The following is a 14,042-nucleotide window of genomic DNA, read 5'->3' as shown; positions in this document are numbered from 1 at the left end:
AGTGTGCAGTCTAGTTCAAGTCTCATTTAGTGTGCAGTCTAGTTCAAGTCTCATTTAGTGAACAGTCTAGTTCAAGTCTCCTTTAGTGTGCAGTCTAGTTCGAGACTCCTTTAGTGAACAGTCTAGTTCAAGTCTTCTTTAGTGTGCAGTCTAGTTCAAGTCTTCTTTAGTGTGCAGTCTAGTTCAAGTCTCATTTAGTGTGCAGTCTAGTTCAAGACTCCTTTTGTGAACAGTCTAATTCAAGTCTCCTTTAGTGTGCAGTCTAGTTCGAGACTCCTTTAGTGAACAGTCTAGTTCAAGTCTTCTTTAGTGTGCAGTCTAGTTCAAGTCTCATTTAGTGTGCAGTCTAGTTCAAGTCTCATTTAGTGAACAGTCTAGTTCAAGTCTCCTTTAGTGTGCAGTCTAGTTCGAGACTCCTTTAGTGAACAGTCTAGTTCAAGTCTTCTTTAGTGTGCAGTCTAGTTCAAGTCTTCTTTAGTGTGCAGTCTAGTTCAAGTCTCATTTAGTGTGCAGTCTAGTTCAAGACTCCTTTTGTGAACAGTCTAATTCAAGTCTCCTTTAGTGTGCAGTCTAGTTCGAGACTCCTTTAGTGAACAGTCTAGTTCAAGTCTCCTTTAGTGAGCAGTCTAGTTCGAGACTCCTTTAGTGTGCAGTCTAGTTCAAGTCTCATTTAGTGTGCAGTCTAGTTCAAGACTCCTTTAGTGTGCAGTCTAGTTCAAGACTCCTTTAGTGTGCAGTCTAGTTCAAGACTCCTTTAGTGTGCAGTCTAGTTCAAGTCTCCTTTAGTGTGCAGTCTAGTTCAAGACTCCTTTAGTGAACAGTCTAGTTCAAGTCTCCTTTAGTGTGCAGTCTAGTTCAAGTCTCATTTAGTGTGCAGTCTAGTTCAAGTCTCCTTTAGTGTGCAGTCTAGTTCAAGTCTCATTTAGTGAACAGTCTAGTTCAAGTCTCCTTTAGTGTGCAGTCTAGTTCAAGTCTCATTTAGTGAACAGTCTAGTTCAAGTCTCCTTTAGTGAGCAGTCTAGTTCAAGACTCCTTTAGTGTGCAGTCTAGTTCAAGTCTCCTTTAGTGTGCAGTCTAGTTCAAGTCTCCTTTAGTGTGCAGTCTAGTTCAAGTCTCATTTAGTGAACAGTCTAGTTCAAGACTCCTTTAGTGTGCAGTCTAGTTCAAGTCTCATTTAGTGAACAGTCTAGTTCAAGACTCCTTTAGTGTGCAGTCTAGTTCAAGTCTCATTTAGTGAACAGTCTAGTTCAAGTCTCCTTTAGTGTGCAGTCTAGTTCAAGTCTCATTTAGTGAACAGTCTAGTTCAAGTCTCCTTTAGTGTGCAGTCTAGTTCAAGTCTCATTTAGTGAACAGTCTAGTTCAAGTCTCCTTTAGTGTGCAGTCTAGTTCGAGTCTCCTTTAGTGTGCAGTCTAGTTCAAGACTCCTATAGTGAGCAGTCTAGTTCAAGACTCCTTTAGTGTGCAGTCTAGTTCAAGACTCCTTTAGTAAACAGTCTAGTTCAAGACTCCTTTAGTGTGCAGTCTAGTTCGAGACTCCTTTAGTGTGCAGTCTAGTTCGAGACTCCTTTAGTGTGCAGTCTAGTTCGAGACTCCTTTAGTGTGCAGTCTAGTTCGAGACTCCTTTAGTGTGCAGTCTAGTTCGAGACTCCTTTAGTGTGCAGTCTAGTTCAAGACTCCTTTAGTGTGCAGTCTAGTTCAAGACTCCTTTAGTGTGCAGTCTAGTTCAAGACTCCTTTAGTGAACAGTCTAGTTCAAGACTCCTTTAGTGTGCAGTCTAGTTCAAGACTCCTTTAGTGTGCAGTCTAGTTCAAGACTCCTTTAGTGTGCAGTCTAGTTCAAGTCTCCTTTAGTGTGCAGTCTAGTTCAAGACTCCTTTAGTGTGCAGTCTAGTTCGAGACTCCTTTAGTGAGCAGTCTAGTTCAAGTCTCCTTTAGTGTGCAGTCTAGTTCAAGTCTCCTTTAGTGTGCAGTCTAGTTCAAGACTCCTTTAGTGAGCAGTCTAGTTCGAGACTCCTTTAGTGTGCAGTCTAGTTCGAGACTCCTTTAGTGTGCAGTCTAGTTCAAGACTCCTTTAGTGTGCAGTCTAGTTCAAGACTCATTTAGTGTGCAGTCTAGTTCAAGTCTCATTTAGTGAACAGTCTAGTTCAAGTCTTCTTTAGTGTGCAGTCTAGTTCGAGACTCCTTTAGTGTGCAGTCTAGTTCGAGACTCCTTTAAGTGTGCAGTCTAGTTCGAGACTCCTTTAGTGAGCAGTCTAGTTCAAGTCTCCTTTAGTGTGCAGTCTAGTTCAAGTCTCCTTTAGTGTGCTTTAGTGTGGCTCCTTATTGCCTACTCAGAGCCAACTCCTCCGCCACAGTGTATTCTGAATTTAACTCTTTATTTCTGTTTGTTGCAAACAAGTGTGATAAAATGTTCACAAAAGTAATAAAAGGTTGTGGTAAATAGCCTACTCTTTGAATTAACTCCTTGAAATAAACACTTTGAATTATATTTTTATATTTTGTCTTTATCTGCTGCCAAGAACATTTGGAGTTGGGGTTGCATCTAAAAATCAATGAATATTAATCTTTCTTAGTACATACATGCACATTTTTTATATATTATAAAAATAATCTATAGGCTATATTACACATAGGCATACATATATACATACATAATTTTACATAAATATAGAACGTATTTGTTTAACTTACGCATTAACAATCAGCAATCTTTCTCCAACAGTCTTCTCTTGCTTTGGCACAGAGACCGTATTGTTTCGAGCTTGAAATACATATTTAAATTAATCGTAATTATGAATGATTATCTCTTGCTCCTCCGCGGAAAAATATATCGCTCTCGCTCTACCCGCGATTGGTTGTTCAGTGTCGACGTCACTCTTTTATGTGCACGCGCGCGTGGAGTAATCATAGCCTGAGGATCAAAGCCTGAGTTGACAGAGAAAGTTGATGAGCTGCATCATGGTACCAATAAAGCCTGATCGCATCGGTTTGGTTTTGTCAACTCAAAACTAATCCTGTAACCCCGAGTTTGTTCAGCTACCTTCATGGTACAGGCCCCTGGTGTCCCAACAAGTAAAACAAAAAAGTCCTAAAAAGTCAAGTCAATGAAACGTACTAAACCAACATATATTCCAAATATCAAAATCAACAATTTACTATACATTTTGCCATTAAATGTTCCTTTAAATATTTTTTTAAAACAAATTTTTCTTGTAAAAATGTGCTATCAATGGTAAATCATTACATATTTTCATTCCTCTATACGTTACGGTCCGTTGTTTTGCAGTGGTTGTCGAAACAGGAAATAAATAAATAAATAAACATCCCTTTTATTCATGCCTGGTGTAAAAATGATGACTAGTACTACTATACAAAAGTTGAGAGTACAGGGCATTAGGAACTCTAGACACAGAAATATTTCTTATAAAATAAAGCAGAGAGACAATCCTTCACCAGTGCATTCTTAGTATATTAGCTCTTCTATAACAGTTTAAATTCAGTCCTGTCGCTCTGTTCTGGACAAATTTAATTTTTCAAGTACATTTTTTTTTACTTTACTTGATGCCCTGGTTGCCAGACCGCTGGGCAATAACACGCTATTCATCCAATCACTGATTGTGCTGCAGTGACTGACATCCCTGAGAGCCAACAGTAGCGGCATATTCATAAGACCCGCCCACAGGTCGTGGGCACCGCCGCTGTCAGCATGATGAGAGACAGATCAGATGAGACAACAGCACAGAACATTTTATGTAAAAAAAAAAAAAAAACATTTTATTAACCATTTAATCTTCTTTACAGATCTTGAAACTCCTAGCAACAGTTTGCAACATTGATGGGGCAAGCATATGGAGCGAATTATGTGCCATAATTTAACAAACAAATCCAGCTTTTTGCAAACAAACTCAATCTACTTTGCAAAGGAAACCTCCACTCGCAAACAAACTTGATCCGCTTTGCAAAGGAAAACTCGACTCGCAAACAAACAGAAAGCAATGTGCAAGCACAAAGGTCAGTTTGAGTGAAAATGCAGTGGAGTTACAAATATGTATTGTGTTTTACAAATATAAATAAATGAGCCAAGATAATACTTCACAAATATATACAAACCATCCTTCAAATTGCATGTAACCTTTGAACAAATACCAAATCTAGTGCATACAAATGCATATCTGTCTGTTATGATTGTGTGACACTTCGCTTTTTATGAGATCTCTCGGCTCGATTTTCTCACAAATGCGTCCAGGCAGATTTTCTCACAAATGCAGTTGAGCAACTTCCTCAGTAGATGGCGCTAAACTAGAGGCTAATTTAGCGCTAGTCTCAATTAGATCAAAGATTGATTTCAAGGGGCATTTTCACCTATATATGGACATTTGTAGATGTTTCAACAAGATATCTTTCACATCTACTGCAGTCAGATTCACCCGTGTTCACTCAGAAGGAATCACTCACATGACCTGTGCACTTGTAATGACACATCAAGGATGTTAAGAGGCTAAAAGCAGGTTTAAAACTTGCCCCATTGAAGTCAACAGGGTGCAAATTTTAAAAAGAGGATAACACTGTGTAGGCAACACCGATTTTTGTCATTCTCTGTATTGACAGCACTCCAAATGTACAAAAAAATCTAAAAGTCTAAAATTTAAAAAGTCTAATTCATGATCATGTTTTTATTTTCTTTCATAAGTACAATTAGAATAGGTTTCTTATGTTATTGAAAAGTCTAAAAGCTTTTTTTTTCTTTTTTTTTGGAATTGTTAGACTTCACATTTATGGCTACTGAAAAACAAATCATATTTTCCATGTTCATGTACAAACGTTTTTGTTCAGGCACTGTAATTATTACACTTTCAACTCATGTTCATATACCAACTTTTGTTCAATGTAATTATTACACCTTGATTTATAGTATATTGTTGTAACTTAAAGATTTTTTCCATTTCCAATTTTACCCTGCAATAAAACAATATTTAATTCAATTTCTAAAACTGTGTAAAACTCCTTACAATCATACATGTGTTCTTCAAGGTTCAAAAAGGGTCTTTTTCTGAAGAACACAGGGTTCGACAGCGATATTCAATGTAACTATTTAACCTTAGATCAATCCTTCACGTTGTCTGCACAACTGTTTACTGCATTTAGTAAATAAAATCAGCTCACAAATTTGATTAAGACAAATATTTTATTTACCATTTTGCATTAAACATCTGTTCATCTGTTTCACCGTTTATATCACTCGATCTGCTTCCAGTCAATATCATGACGGTTGTGAATCCACCATATTCTTAGTAAATACTATTGTTGTATCACAGAATGTGGTTTTAAGACTTTATAGACAAAAATGTAGTTAATAGACCTAAAATATGTGACTCCTATCATAAACATAGTGCCTTTTTTATTTTATACAATTTGTAGAAATTTTCTGACATTAAGCTCCAAGCCATCAGTTGCCCTTCAGCACTCATGTACTCACAGAGAACAAGTACATTTTCATTACATTTTAGTACATTTTCGATATACTGTATTTATTTTGGACTGATTGTTGGGATAAGTTAAATAATGATTTGAGAGTCAGTGGTAATATCATTCCCCCAATTTCACAGACAAGGTTTAAGCCATATTATTAGGCTAATTCTGCTCACTAATATTGTTCTTTTAAATTTTTTTTGTTTTGTGTGTAAGCTAATTTAATTGAGTTAACAAGAAAAATATTAACACAATAATTTTTAAAATGAGATAAGCCAGTGAGTGGTACTCTGCTACCACCTGCTGGTATAAATATTTACTAATATAGTTCTCTTTTTCACATTTAGACTTTATAAAATAACTATTCTAACATTTACAATCACTTTTTGTCAAAATTCATTACGTCATTTCCATTCAAATAATTACTTTGGACAACATATGCCACATATAAACCTCAAAATGTTGTTCTAAATAAAATGTTGTTCTAATAAAATGAATAGTTATTCTTGCTTACACTTTTATCTATTTATCACTTTGTTTCACTACACTTTTACTAATTATCTAACATTAGACTCTCACTTGAAGTTGACTGAATCTTGAGCTGCTTAGTGTTTTATTCATCTTGTGTATTGGTGCTGTGCTGTAGAAATACGTTGAGTTTCCTCTCTCCTATCTAGCTCTACCTGTCCCTCTCCATATTCTCTCTCAGCCGTTGTTTAGTTACATTCAGACATCAGCTATTGTTGTACTATTTGAAAAAATTAAATGCATGCAAAATTTACGTTACTAAAAAAGGCATTTTACTTATATATAGCATTCACTGTGGTCAAATGAAACAAATTCAGTGATTCTTACTGAGGAGATCTTGCTTCTCTCGCAGAACAGCCTGTGCCATCGAGGACCTCTTCATCCACACGATGATGGTACGGCTCTTTGCAGTCCACTGAGTCACTGCAGTCAGGGAGTAGAGACTCTGTGCTGCGAGACTGAAGAGTGTGTGAGCAAAGCAGCCCAGCTTCACAAACTGTAGTCTTTTCATGGCTATGTCCATGTTTGCTGCATTATCCACAGTAGCAGCCACTACTTTGTCAAAAATGCCGTATTCTTTCAGGATGTCGCCGATCTCCTCTGCCACGGCATGTCCGGTCTGGGCTGTGTAGACAGCTTTGGTTTTGCCCTTCACTAAATAGTGTGCTGGGACAGTCAGGTAGTGGTCTTGAGCAACGCTAGTCCAAGAGTCACGAGTGAGGGAAACAGAGTGGACATCAGCCAGCTCAGAGATTACTGTATAAGAACTGTTTTCTGCTGTGAACAGCAATTCCTGCTTTGCAGAGCTGTATTTACAGCAGCACTCGATCCTTCAGAAATCATTATAATAAGCTGATTTGCTGCTCAATAACCCTTTCTGATTATCATCAGTGTTGAGAACAGTTGTGCTGATTCATAGATTTGGGGAAACAAATTCATATTCATATCCAGTACAGAAGCCCAGTGTGAACCAGTGTAAGATTCCTTCACATTAATTTCACACTCATATGGCCAACAGAAAACTGACAACACTTCCAGTCGGTTATCCAGATCCAGAGGCCTCTTAATGTGAACAGATGTAGATGTGTCCTGATTGGCTAATGATCCAGTCTGCCTGACCGGGTCACTGTGAAAGCGTGTTAATGCCCAGTGTGAACGCAGCCTGTGTCTGGTAAGGACACTGTCAGTTATCTGCTGTTTTTACTTATTCTCATTATTTCTCATCTCACTCTGTGATCTTCCTTGGCGCTCTCAATCACCCGAGGGTCTCAGGACAGAGAGTGTGCGCTCGATGGAGAGGAAAACATCATGAGATATACAGTTTTAGGTTTTGTTGAAGTGCTGTGAATAAGATTTCTGGGTTTTTCTCCCTTCATTATTGTAATTAATGCTCGTGTGCCTCGTGTGTTCGGTGGATCATCACCCCAGCCGGCCCATGATGCTCTCTGCCTCAGACACACACACTGGAGCTGAGGAAGGAGGAGTAGGGGAGATTCACTTGCACATGAACACACTAAGGCTTCACTCTCAGCGGGACACATTCACTTCAGCATCATATATTAACAAGGGTGGGTGATGTTGAGTCGTCCCAGTGCCTTGAGTCTGGCTACACGTGTCCAGAAATCATGTTGCAGTATTTTAAAGTGCATCTCAAGTGCAATCTGAGCTGTGATCTGTTAACTGGCTCTACTTGGGCGAGGGGTGTCAGACTGTAGAGTTGACTCAAGTGAATTAATGTGCAGTGATCTTACTCTGTGTTCCTCCATTGGTCGTCCCCTGATGTTCTCAGGACAGAGAGTGTGTGCTCGATGGATTGAACACATATGATGTTATTCAGATTTATATTGCATTTAAATGCTGTGAATGTGTTTCTGATTTCCTCATGCCTGATTATGCTCTTGTGTACGAGACACTGCCTGATATAAACACACATGTGATTGATGTGATGATTGTGTGAGGTTGAACTACAATACACAACATTATTCAACATTATTCAACAGTATTGTACTACAATTAAATCTCAGTTATGACGGCCGTACGGACGGGTTCAGAGTGAGTAAATCATGGGCCGATGTTCATTTCTGGGTGAACTATCCCTTTAATGGAGAAGCCTGAGATTGAGAAGTTTGCAAACAAACAACATAATTCAGAAAGCACATATTAATGAGGAAACCATCACTCTCTCTCTCTCTGTGTGTGTGTGTGTGTGTTCTCTGCTCCTCATGTTTCTTCCACAGTTGAAGACACTATTCTTCTCTATGATCCACAAGCCACTGGAGGATGATCACACACTGGGTTTCTACAGCATTAAAGGGATACTTCACCTCTGGGAAGATGAATGTGTATTTAAAATAGGTCATTTAAGTAGAAGAAATGTGAAGAAATTTTTGAATTTGGAGCTTTCTAGACTGAGAAAAGCCAGAAAATTTATTTAAACTCACTCACTCACACTTACACACAATCTCTGCACACGCGCACACACACACACACACATACTTCAGGTTCACTATCTCTGTGGGGACTCTCCATAGACTTAATGGTTTTTATATTGTACAAACTGTATATTCTGTCTCCTTACACTAACCCTACCCCTAACCCTGCCCATCTCTCACTCACACACACACACACACACACACACACACACACACACACACACACACACACACACACAACACACACACACACACACACACACACACACACACACACACACACACACACACACACACACACACACACACACACACACACACACACACACACACACACACACACACACAGACCTTTATTTAGATATAGACCTTTGAACCTTAACCTCAGGGCATATTTGAAGGCTTATAATTATGGGACAAAAAGGGTTACGGACATGAGACCAACTGTTATAGAAAGGTGTTGACATGGGTTATAAATTGAGTGGTCATAATCTATCAAGCTATGGTGTGAAAATAAAAAATCCCCTTTAGAGCAAGACAATATTTAAAGTCTGATGCCACCAATTAAGTATTTACAACTTCCAATTTTAGGGAAAACCCTGGACCTCGCTAGACCCCTCTTCAGTACTTGTGTTGACATCAGCACCCCAGTTGTAGTTCCTCCGCTTTAGGGTCATGCCAATATATCAAATATCACACACTGTCTAATAAATAATTACACTGCATGTATATGATCTATGCTAAGAAAAGACAAAAATGTTTGTTTAATGACGGTATTTTAACTAAAACAGGAGACCAGCGCGCCAACTGCTCTGCTTGATATATGAAATAATAATATATTACTTATAGGATACAATATTAATTTTAATTGTACAAGAGCATCTGGCCCTGATAGTGTGTGCTGAGAAAAGTCCTGGCCCTCAGACAAGTGCAGTTGGTGACCCCTGCCTGAGAATATAGGCCTAACACTTACTACAGACTTACTCGAAGGGAACAACTCACACACAATGGGATAACACAGGAAACTGACTTAAATGAAAGCTATTCATGAATCAAACAAAAGAGACATGACTATAGTTGAAACAACAGTTCACTTCACTGGGTGAAATTAATACAATAATAGACTATGCCCTGTTCAAAATAAAAACTACATATCTTCAGATAGAGAGAGAGAGAGAGAGAGAGAGAGAGAGAGAGAGAGAGAGAGAGAGAGAGAGAGAGAGAGAGAGAGAGAGAGAGAGTGTGAGAGAGAGAGAGAGAGAGAATTAATATTCTAACATGTGGAAACATGAGCTGGAATAGCACACAGTTGGAGAGAGGAACAATACAATAGGCTATGTACAGTTAACTACAGTACATATACAAACTATACCCAACTACAGTGAAGCTATGTAGGGATGCGCAATACATTTCGACCAAAAATGTTAATGCAAAAAAAATCTCTCTAATCTCTCTAATAAAAATTCTCCCTAATAACTCCTCTCCCAGTTCCTCATTTGAGGAAGTATTCTCTAAGTCTTCCTCTTCAGAGAAGTCATCTTGAATCTCAGAGAATGTTTGCAGTCCAAGAATACTTCTGTATGTTGTGTGTGTTGTAGCCAGTTGTGCTTCAACTTCACACACTCTTCTCTTCAGCACACAGAGTAGTCCCTCGCGTCCTTTCTCCATTAACCCTCTGCACTGCCTGAACATGTGACATTAAAATATAAAGAAATGAGCCAGTGGTTTCCAGAGAAGCAAACTGAAGATAAAGACTAACCTTACATTTCCCATCGGTGTCTTCAGTGAGCTGAGAGGTAAACTCCTCAGTCAGTCCAGCAACACTCCTCATGTACTCCATGTGCTGCTTGACTTCACGAACCACAATAACCTCTTCTTCTTTCAGTCTAGCCAGCAGCATTACCTTGTCAAAAACATTTTTTTCCCGCTCCATATCACCATGGCCTGCAATACATTACATCAAAGTGTTATCTTACAACCTCCTATAAAACTATTGGGACAGAAGATATAGTGCATGCTGTAATACTACAATAGAGACATAAACCCTGACAGGATGAGACAGAACCCCAGCGCTTCGATCACATCCATTTACAAATTACTGCATTCTTCTTTTTTTTGCATATTGCCCAATGTCTTACATTTTTTACATCAGATTCCATATTTACAGCAAGATGTGTGCATCAAACAATATGTGTTCAGTGCATCTCAGAGGAAGTGCTTGCATTCCCATGGCCAGGAGTAGTTGTCCACAGCCAGGAGATCATTGGGAGGAGGCGGTTCTTCAACTTCCCCCACAGTAGCATTGTGGTCATCGATGGCAACTTCCAAGGCTTTCTTCTCAACAGCAGTCTTTCTTCTCAGCTGATGCCTTCGCTTATTCCCACCCACTGTGAGAAACTCAAAACGAGTGTGCATTCACACGATGACTACACAAAAGCACCATACAAAATAAGACTGCACAATATGCATGTACGTGTTATGATTATTGTGACCCGATTCTGTGTGATCATTTTTGCAGTTTTTTTCTGAATCTATTTTAAACAATCATATATTTTTTTTTAATAGAGGACAAAGTTGGTATAGGTCAGGACATCTCTGCACTTTGCAGAAATATTGGAAATATTTGGATATTGCACTCAACCTTATTATGATTTTGACAGTTTTTCAGTATGCTGCCCTGACTGGTAGTAAACATACTTTTTTTTTTATAAATAGCTTTGCTATTTTTGCTATGTATAAATCAGTGGTGAATTAATTTTTCCACAAATCTGCATTACTAGTGTGTCTCTCACCAGCCTGACGATACAGCTGACATTGTCGCTGTTTGATGCCCAAATATAGCCCCTCGATGGTCCTCTGCAGGGCATCTTGGATTGTTGCTCCTTTGTACGACAACAAACAAATTAATCAATGCCCATTTCAGTTTACAATCAGCCTCTTTTCAGATCCCCTGTACAAGAGCAGAGCCAATGGTTCTTTAAAATATGCCATCAAATAATTTTTTCTTGAGGTCCACTGCTGAACATCAGACACCCAGTGCTGGACTGTGTCTTGCTGTAGAGATAACTCAGCGCTGAGTTTCTCCAGGCCCTTTGTTGCCTCTGCAATCCTTTGTACAGTCTGTCCAAAAGAAATGTCCGCGTTAACAAATGCTGAGACAATTTAAAAACAAAAATGTTATTATACATATTTGCCTAGTTAGTACCTTGATGTATCTTTTAGCCAGTGTCCGGTCAAGGTTTTCTGCCTTGCGCTTGTTCCTTGGATTGTTAGCATGTCTGTGCCAACTTGACACACAATGTATGTGCAGTAATTTAGGTTCACAGTGAGGACCAAAGGTCAGATACTACACTGATCATTCTCTAATACTGTCACATAATAATCATACACTTAATTAGCGAGTCAGAAGTTTAATTATTATAAAGATCAGTGTAAAAGTGCTGACTAGACAGTTGTTTTCTAAGGGCGCACCTATGCATGGAGCTCAAATGCAAAGGCCGAGCGTCAGTGTTCAAACCCCTTGGTCTTAATTTGGACACAACTATACATGAAAATGCTCACCGGCTTTTGACATGTGCTTGGCACATATGGCTGCTCGGGAGAGGAAGCTGTTAACCTGCTCAACCTCCTCCCCGATTGTTGTTCCAGCTCCTTCTTGACTGCGTCCCCCCCATTTTAACTGTAACACATTTACATGAATGTTATCATTTGGAAAACAACAAGTAGGGGCAGAGGACAGACAATCATAATGTGTGGTACAAATGATAAGAAATACATCTAATTGTCATGATTACCTCACACATGCATGAATGCACTTTTGCATGCATGATGGAGACAAATGGGCGCATGTTCAGCAAGTCCTCCAACTCTGGACAGTGGTCCACAACTCTCTGCAGATATGGCCAATATTTGCAGACCACATCAGAGCACAAGAACTGGACGGTCTGTGAAGCTAGCTGTTTCTGGAGATATAATGGGTATGCAAATATTTCTCCACGCAACATATTCAGTCCCTTCAGCAAAACCCCATGACGGCAGACAGCAACTTCAACACCTTCCTCGTCTAGTTTGCTTGCAGACTTGTTGGCGGACTCTCGTGCTGCGGTCCACTGACCCGCACCACATCTGCCTTTCCCTGGATTCTTAAACAGATGAGGGAAAATACAGACATTTACACAGTTACATTTTATAAAATAAGCTGTAAATCATGGTATTTGATGGAGTAATGCCGCTCTATTACTGAAATAAACCAAATAATGTTTACATTTTGGGGGAAAAAACTGGCAAGCATTCATAAAAATGTGAAATTGTGGTGTTACACATGAAGAAATATAAATTTAGCTTACATGTCCAGTTGTTCCATGGATGTAATCAACAAAGGAGGACACCTCAGCATCACTGGCCAAAAAGACTCCATCAAAACCCATCAGGTCTTGAAAGATATATGTAGATGTGGGTGAAACTGATTGTATAAGCGAGCTCCACGGAGCACTCCTTCAGTCTATGATATTGGTGGATGGTGTGATACAAATTCTTGTATTTTGGAATTACTCCAAAAACATAAAATATATAAAGTATTGAAGCATACCCTGCATCATTTCTAATTCATTCTAGTAACATATATTGCAGTGGATTCTAAACAGTAGAGAGGTAGCAGAAAGAAAGCATTTACAGAAGAAAACATTGTATAATGCTCCTGTTGTTAGTGTTTTTTAGGTCATTGTTTTGTGGGTGATAAAGTGTGTTTGTTGGCTGTCAACCTTTGCTAGTGTTCTGGAAGAATGTGTTGATTTGAGACATGTATGAAGTGATTTTTAGTGCATTGTGAATGTGAAATGAACTGCTGTGCCGAGCTGAAAGTTGGTTAGGAGAACTGTGTGAAGAGTTTTGAAAAAGTATTGAGAAAAGTGTCCTAGCGACTGTAAAAACTGTAATTACATTAGTATTAAGAGTTCCTTAAAATGTTTATAAATACATTAGTCATTAATCCAAAGTTAAACGTAAAAATATTTTAAAAATAAAAATAACATAATGCTGAAATAAAGTGAGTGTGTGTGAGAGAGAGTCTGTTTGGTTTCTTCTGTAATATTGTAAGTAGCATACAGTATGGTATGCTAACCAGAGGTAACACCCACTTCTGTTTAAAAAATATGAAAACGCAAGCAAAAAAATTGCTGAGATAAGTTTTGTAATCACTTTTCCCCAAAACACGGGTGCTATGCACAAATAACAAAGTATTGCCAAATGTTTATAGCCCCTTTCTAAATGAAAGTTACGAAATGACACCCACTGCTATTTCAGATACTTCTTGAAAGAAGTGGAGGACTTCAAATACCTGGGCGCATGGGTCAACTCAACTAAGCAAGATCTAAAAGTGAAGAAGGCACTTGCATGGAGGGCCCTGAACGGCATGAACAGTGTATGGAACTCCAACCTCTCCCGCCAAATCAAACTCAGCTTCTTCTACGCGACGGTAGAGTCCGTTCTCCTCTATGGCAGTGAATGCTGGACCCTGAATCCAACCCTAGAGAAGTCCCTGGATGGGTGCTACACCAGGATGCTGCGTGCAGTGCTTAACATCAGCAAGAGTGCGCATGTAACCAACAAAATCCTG

The sequence above is a fragment of the Rutilus rutilus genome, assembly GCF_951802725.1.
Source record: "Rutilus rutilus genome assembly, chromosome: 4".
In the NCBI taxonomy this organism is placed as follows: Eukaryota; Metazoa; Chordata; class Actinopteri; order Cypriniformes; family Leuciscidae; genus Rutilus; species Rutilus rutilus.
The sequence above is the reverse complement of the archived record's forward strand: the minus strand, read 5'-3'. Positions refer to the sequence as shown.